The following is an 8,877-nucleotide window of genomic DNA, read 5'->3' as shown; positions in this document are numbered from 1 at the left end:
ATAACGTTATTATTTAAAAAGCCATTCTTAACATGGGGAGGGGAGGATGTTTTGTACCTATTCTGTACTTTAATCTGGCAATTGAATAAAAAAAAACATAAAACTTTAATTAAACGTGGAAATACGATTTAAAAAATATCGCGGATCACTCTCTGTATTAGCACCGAAAAATGTTACTAAACATTTATTAATAATTTCTCACTTTTACAAACATTTGATTTTAAATTTCTTTTTAAATGACGACTTTTATCGCCTTTTTTTTAATAGTATTTGCGGATGGGTATGTTGACAACAAATCCCCCTCCCCCAAATGGTGTTTATTCCGAAATCCGTTGTTAACATGGAGAGGTTGAGGGTGTTTATTCTGAAAGCCGTTCTTAACATTTGTCGAGGTGGACCTAATGTAAAAATAATAGATAAATAAATAAATTTAAAAAAAAAACTAAATCATTTACTGATAACTTCTCACTTTTACAAATATGTTTTAATTTACATGCGCGGATGAACAAATTGTTGAATAGTGCGAAAACAAAACGTTTTTGTAATAAACTTCGGGATAGTTTTTTGTGTAAATATTTACATTTAGGTCCACCTCCACAATTTTCTTTTTTAAATGACGACTTTTATTGATAAATAAATTTACTTCTTCGCAACTTTTATTGATAAATAAATCTACTTCTCTGCAACGGATACTGAACCCTTCCCTTTTTTTTAAATAGTATTTTCGAGTGAGTATGCTGACAACAAATATCAGTTAAATTTTGCAAATTTTCTAAAAGTGGTGTTTATTCCAGAGGCTGTTCTTAAGAGTAAGAGGCTGGGATGATTATAAGGTGGACCTAATCTAAAAATAAAACAAAAAAAATAAACAAGTTTTTTAAATGATTAAAATAATTTCTCACTATTACAAACATTTTTACATGCGCACATAAGCAACTATTTTTTATTAACTTTTTTTTACTTTTTTTATTTAAAAATTAGTAAATTTCAATGAATAAAATAATAAATCCTTTATCATTAATATGTGTTTTTGGTTTTGTGTTGAATGAAACTTTTTTTTTTTCTTACAACAATAATGAACCAATTTAAATCTTTCGGCATGCGTTTAAGGGTTGCGAAATTATCAATAAATCGTTTAGTTACTAAGCCAACGTCAATAAATAAAAAAAATGTTACGTGCGCATTGACTAGGGGGGTCTAAGGGAGCGACCATTAAATAATTATGCTGGTCGCCATGGAACTCAACACCCAAGGAGTACATAAAGTGGAACTTATGCACTTATGTTATCGCGCAATTTTTAAAAATAGTATTTTCCTGTTAAATTCAAATTTTACAAAATCTTTTTCTTTTATTAATTTGTTAGGTAAAAGTACAGATAACCCGGTCGGTTTCGAATGCGTGGAAAATCTAGCCCCCCCCCAAAAAAAAGGGTTATACTGGATAGTAACAAAAAATTAAAATTGCCTCAGTCTCGAAAGACTTATTCTCTACTGAACGAGGAAAAAAACGGTGAAGTGTAGTTCACCTTCTGTTTCTCTCCCCTTCTCTCTTCCTCTCTTAATATCTCTCTCTATCCATCTCTCCCTTTCCCTCTCTCAATCTATCTTTCTCTCTATATCACCCTCTCCATCTCTCTTTGACACCCTTTCTCTCTCTAACCCCCTCTATCTCTCTCTCCTTTCCTCTGTCTCATCCCTCTCTGTTTCTAACTCTCCCGCTCTCTCTTTATCTATCAATCCCTTTATCTCTCTATCTCCTTCTCTATTTTCCTCTCACTTTCTCTTTTCTATCTATATATCTTCCTGTCTATCTCTAATCCCTCATCCTTTTTTAGTCTCCTAAATTAATTACAGTGAATAAGGCATTCTCAAAACATGGATAAATCCTATTTTAGTCACCTAATTTACTGACTGTGAGAATAGAATTTATTTGGAAAATACTGCTACCTTGAACAGCACCAGAAGTAACTGGTAAAACCTTTCTAATTAAATTGATTTTGGCAGCCATTTGGTAACAAAATGACATAGCCTTATCCCTTGCTGCATGAGGAATACCTGCGAATTATTTATTCTACTTTAAGACATTCAATTCTTCAAAAATCTCATGTTCGACTTCTCCAAAATATCCAATATGGGGAAAAATATTGCAGACATGCAAACTTATTGTTTAGGATGAATGCACAATGGTACGCCAAAATCACTTGAGGCTCTTGGTCGATCCTTGCAAGATTCGCGTGGCAATGTCAGACCATTTGGGAATGCAGTAATATTGCTTGCAGAAGATTTCAGACAAATCTTACCTGTTATTCTTCAATCAACACCAGCAGATGAAATAAATGCTTGCCTCAAATACTCTACTTTTTTGTTCCATGTGAAGAAATTAGGCTTAACTCAAAATATGCATGTCCAGTTGTAGACTATTCGATCCGCACAAAATGTTTTGCATCACTTGTGGGAAATTGGGTACGAAAAAGTGCCAGCTGATCAGAGTTAAGGGCAAAATTCTTTGACTTTAAACTTCTGTAATATCTGTAATTTTATTTCATCAAAAGAACAGTTTGTTTAAAAGGTTTTTGCAGATATTCTAATTATAAGAAATCCACTTGACTGAGTGAATGAGCTATTCTTGCAGGTCAATACAAAGACGCCCATGAACGTAACGCTATTATTCAATGTAAAATTCCAAGTGAGGTAGTCAAATACAAATTCATCGACATTGTTGTGAGAGCAGATAAAGTGGTTAATTATCCAACAGCTACATTTGCCCGGGATGCCACCGCATGTATTGCAACTAAAATTTGGTGTACTAATTATCATGTTGTGAAATATAAACTAATCCAAGCTTTGTTTTTTCACATGGACAATTTATGTTACGTATTCAAGAGTTACCAAACCAGAAATTCTCTTTATCAGCTAAAAAAATGGAACAACAAAAACTATGTACCCATGCAAAATGGAAAATTAAACCTATAAGAAACATGCTTTTTCTCATTTTGAAACTTATTCCATTGCGCCAATTTGAGCCACAGCAACGCGTGGCAGGGTACAGCAAGTATATATATATATATATATATATATATATATATATATATATATATATATATATATATAGTACTTGGAGTTTAGTAACAATGCCAACGGTCATTCCACGCACATAATTCTATATCTGAACCATTAACAACAAATTATTTCTTCTTTTTCTTATGCGTGTTACGCAGAAAACAGGGAATGAGGGCGAGATAAACTGAATTACTCTTTTGCATATGAGTAAAGGCTTCAAACATTAACAATTATATTTTTACGACTGTTTCAGAGACGACATCAACTTTATTCATATATAATTTCTTCATAAGTACAAGAAAAATGTTTGCACCAATTTAACTTCAGCTAATAGCCACATGGCTAATTTATATATATATATATATATATGAATATATATGCATATATATACATATATATGCATATATTTATACATAAATATTTATATATATACATATATATATGCATATATTTATATATATAAATATATATACATATATACATATAAATATATATATATACATATATATATATATATATATATAAATATATATATATATATATATATATATACATAAAAGTATTTATATATATCTTTATTCGATTGCCAACATTTTAGAATAATTGTAAAGAAGTGAACCATAGCTGAAATTCAGTCGAGTAAAATAAGATGGAAATCGAGGTGAGGAAAAGAAAAAATAATGGGGGAAGTTACATGTAACAAATGTACAATTCAGTAAAATAAATGAGTCGATTAAAGACAAGATCGTTAAAATACACCCGAAGCGCTTTTTCAGAAAATCTCAACTGATAGAATCGTCCATCGGCCAACACATGGTCGATAAAAAGGAGTGCGGTCTTGCTTTCTCTCCGGAGTTTTTTTCTGTTTTGTACCGAGGACGTACAAAGTTTCACCTGTCTGTCCTCGAGGCACTTGCCAGCATTTCCAGCCCCCGCCTACTTTGTGCAAGCAGAGAAACCTCCGGCTTCAATTAGAATCATTTGGGTAGTCACAGTTTTTTTTAACCTCCTCTCCGCTCTATCTCCATTCCACGACCAAATATTCTAAAAAAATAATAATTTTCAGACTTATACCCTTGAAAAGTTAGTCAAAACGAAAAGCGCTTCGGGAGTATTTTAACGATCTTGTTTTTAATCGACTTATTTATTTTACTGAATTGTACATTTGTTACATGTAACTTACCCCATTTTTTTTCCTTTTCCTCGCCCCGTTTTCCATCTTATTTTAGTCGACTGAATTTCAGCTATGGTTCACTCCTTTACAATTATATATATATACATATACATATATATATATATATATATATATATATATATATACATACATATATATACGTATATATATAAATATATACGTATATATATAAATATATATACATATATATATAAATATATGCATATATACAAATATATATACGTATATATATATCAATATATGCATATATATAAATATATATACGTATATATATATAAAAATATATGCATATATATATAAATATATATACGTATATATATATAAATATATGCATATATATATATAAATATATATACGTATATATATATAATTGTAATGGTTCACTTCTTTACAATTATTTATATATATATATATATATATATATATATGCATGTATATATACATATATATATATATATATATATATATATATATATATTGAGAACTTTACAGTTGAAATAAAGTCGGTCATTTTCGCTCGCATTCGCAGATCATGATATAATCATTAGATCATTTTTACAGACGTTACGCCATTTAAAAATTAAAGGTCTAAATTTTAACGCTATTTCTTGCGGTTGACTGACAAGCTTTTGGTAGTGACCTTCAATTTTGATCCGAAATGGGACACATATGTCAAAGCTATTGCTAAGATCGCTGTAAAAATGTCTCTTTTGTTTGTGTTTTTTTTTTGTCCTCGTACATGTTCCGTCTTTTCGTGTGTGATAGTGCACAATGTCTTTCGCCTACGTAATAGGTAACACTATCTCTGTGACAGAACCGTAGTTAAAACAATTCTGGGCTTGGTGTTGCCATAAAAACTACAACATGAAATATGCAAAAAAATATACGCAACTTGTAACCCAGATGAAAGATCTAGGTGGCATGAACGGTAGGTGCTCCGTCGGTGGCCAGCATGGGTGACTCGGTCGTCATCTTGCGAATGTTGGCTCCTCTTCTAGTTTCAAAAACAATAACACCGACGCAGAACATGAGGTATCCCCTCTAATTTCAGATACAAAAAAAAAGAGACAGGAGAACCAACGTAACCAAAAAAGATTAAAAAAACCGAAGGAAGAAATGGACAAAAAGAGAGTATAGACTGATAATGAAATGTATTAGAGAAGTTACCACAAAGACCCAGGATATGGCAAACGGATTAAAAAGTTATGGGATATGATAAGTGACTATCATACATCCGGACAAATAATCGCAGATCAAGCTAAACTTATCCTTAAGAGAGGCTGGCTTTAAAAGATAGACCTGAATGAAATACAAAAAGATATGAAACAGTCGGAGAAACGTGCACCGAGGAAATCCTAAACACATGAACTCCAGAAGAAGATATACAAACCTTGGATACAAGAGGCATAGAAACGGAGACTTATGAAACAGCAGAACTTAACGAAACTGAAGTAGCTGAAGTAGAAAACATCAAGAAACTTATGAACGAGGAAAAAACAAAGTTTCCATCCTTAAGAAACTAAGATTGGAAAAAACTAAAAACTGAAACCGAGAAGGTGAACAAACTCCTCCCATACATCTCAATAAAGGCAATTACAGATCTAAACAATTTTATCTATGAGGTGGAAAAACAATAAGCATAAAATTTGAAGAACAAAAGACTGATAAAGAAAAAGAACCAACAAAATCTGGATGAGAATTGAGGCTGGAAACCCACGTCTACAATTTAAAGAAAGAAGCAAAAACGATAAACAAGATGAAAACAAATAGAAGAGGTTGGAAAAGTAGAAATACGACCAGTGAGGAGAGGCTCAACAAGAAACAGGAAGAAGTGAAGGAAAAAAACAGCAAAAGAAGCGAGATTAAGACGATACCGATACAATTCGGAACAGTGGAAAAAAAACAAGACTTTTGAAAATAACGAAAGCCAATTCTACCAAAATGTAAATGGGGAAAAACGAAAACAGAACAATCGGACCCGATGGAAACAACGCTACCGTAGCCAGATATGGGAAGCACTAAAGGAAAATAACAGAAAAGCAGATTGGTTGAAAGAATTGAAAAACGAGTTACAGAAAATCGAAGAAGGGAGACACACAATGAAATCAGCAAGGAAACTCTCAGGACAACCCAACAAAAAATGACCAACAGGTCATAACGAAATCGATGCCTATTGGTTTAAGAAATTCACAACACTGCATGAAAGGCTAGTTCAGAGACTGAAAAGATGCTCTTTTAAAAAAAAATCATTGAACACAAACGCACAAACACACACACACACACACACACACACACAAAGAGAGAGAGAGAGAGAGAGATAGTGAGAGGAAGAAAGAGCGGGGGATGGAGGGAGAGAAAGAAAGTAAGTGAGAGTGATGGGGAGGATAGAACGTATACTAGCGATTGTATCTTCTTTGTTTCCTGTAAATGCATTCATTTGTAAAACGGTTGTGTAATTTTTCCAGTAAATCAAAATTTCAAACATGCCTTTGACCTTCGCAACAAACACTTAGATAAAATAGTAAAACATTGTAAAGAATCGACATATTCCTTTATTTTGCTCTTCCCTCTTCTTTGTTGTTCATTAATCTCATTAATTAATGTGTGTTTCTTTATTTTCTTTTTTCTTGTTTTCTCTCTTTCTTTTTTTATTGATGATCGTCCATTTATTTCTTCCGTCTTCTTCTTTCCTGTATTGTTCATCGTCATTTCACGCTATTGAAGTTAATGTGTGTGTGTGTGTTTTTAACATCGATTTTAATCACCATTTCTTTTCATGTTTATCTTTTTTTCTTTCTTATTTCGCTTAAATCGAATTAAACACTTGATTCCTTCCACCTCACACACTGCTTCTCTCTTCTTAATCTTCAGGCTTTCCAAAAAACGGTGAGACAGTGTGCATTAAAAAAACGGATACAACCTTTCTAATTAGTGTGCGAAAAAAAGTTTTGCTTTGACCGCCTTCACCGCTAGCGTCTCGTCAAACGGGCTAACGATTGAAACAGACCCTGCGAAGAAAAGGCTGTCAGGGGGTTGACGTGGCCTTTTCCGTCTGAGAAAAAATGCAGCCTCTTTGAAACTGAACAAGAACAGAAACAAAAAGGCAAGCTTGAATCTCTTTAAAGAAACTACGGTTATATATATATATATATATATATATATATATATATATATATATATATATATATATATATATATATATATATAATAGATATTAATTAAATATATATATAAATTAATTAAATCCCCGAAACAGTGGCTCATGGTAAACAACTGATGATCCCTTGAAAAATATTGGTATTATAGTAAATTCGAGAGCGAGTTGATGCAGTGATTGCAGGTGATTAAATGACTTATTGACTAGGTGGTTTTCTTACGAATGATAAAAATATTTTTTTGCATAGTTTTAAAGGTTAAAAACTTCAAAGACTATATATATATATATATATATATATATATATATATATATATATATATATATATATATTTATATGAAAGAGAGAGATAACTGCAGATGGATGTTAGAATTGGCCTTCTTAGATAAATTTTCGTGGTATTTAAATAAATTACCCGTTTTATTGGGTCATTACCAATGTTTCACGCTTCTAGCGATCGTAAGACAATTTAGGAGGCGAGCTGGATTGTTTGTTTTCCTGTACGCGCGCTTGTTGCGCGGATATGATCTTTTTCTTTCCTTTTTTTACTTTAAAAATAGTTTTTGATCAACAAAATATAGCAGATAACGCTTCTTAAAATAGTAGGCACAATGATATGAAATCAAACCGCAAATATGAATAAAAGTTATAGAAACCGCAGGATCATTTACACATACTCGCCACCAAGTTATGATTGGCATAGCAAAATTATTACTTTATCTAATAGCAGCAGGCCGTCCGGCTTTTCTCGGTCGTAAAAATACACAAAAATAATATGTATTAATAAAGGCAGAATTCTAATTTTTCATAAACAAAAATACCGAATGTATCAAATGTAACGTAAAATTTATTTAAAAAATGAAAATTAAAACAATAAAACGGAAAAAAAAGCTGAGATATGTGCATGCGAGTATTGTTGTTTTTTCTATACATTTAACTTCTTATAAGTAAAAAAAAAAATAAAAATACTCAAGCTCTGATCGAAACCAAAACCTAAAGACAGTGATCTAAGTGCGATAACCATTAGGCCAGCGTAACACTATTTCAAGTCTGTAGATCAAAATAAAAATTAATTGAAAATATAGGTTGAGAAGTGTCCTCACACACATCTACATTCTCATTTATATATATATATATATATATATATATATATATATATATATATATATATAACTTGAATTGATATTTTACTGGATAGTGAAAAACATTTCTTTGTACAGAAAAAAATAATTAATAGGCAACAAATATAGATTATTATTTATTAAAATATTTCCATTATATTTTAAATATAGATCTGACCTTAATTTATAAAAGTAATCAATACTAATATATTCTCAGAAAATAATATCGCCGTACATAGTTCAATAAAAATAATAAAATCACATTGTAGGTGAAATTTTTTTTATTTAATCTCTTTTCTGATTTTCTTTATTTTTGCCTTGTTTTTCTTTCTTTTCGTATTTTACG

Source organism: Euprymna scolopes, chromosome 30 (assembly GCF_053919585.1).
Source record: "Euprymna scolopes isolate OS-2025 chromosome 30, ASM5391958v1, whole genome shotgun sequence".
Classification (NCBI taxonomy): Eukaryota; Metazoa; Mollusca; class Cephalopoda; order Sepiida; family Sepiolidae; genus Euprymna; species Euprymna scolopes.
Note: the sequence above shows the minus strand (reverse complement) of the source record.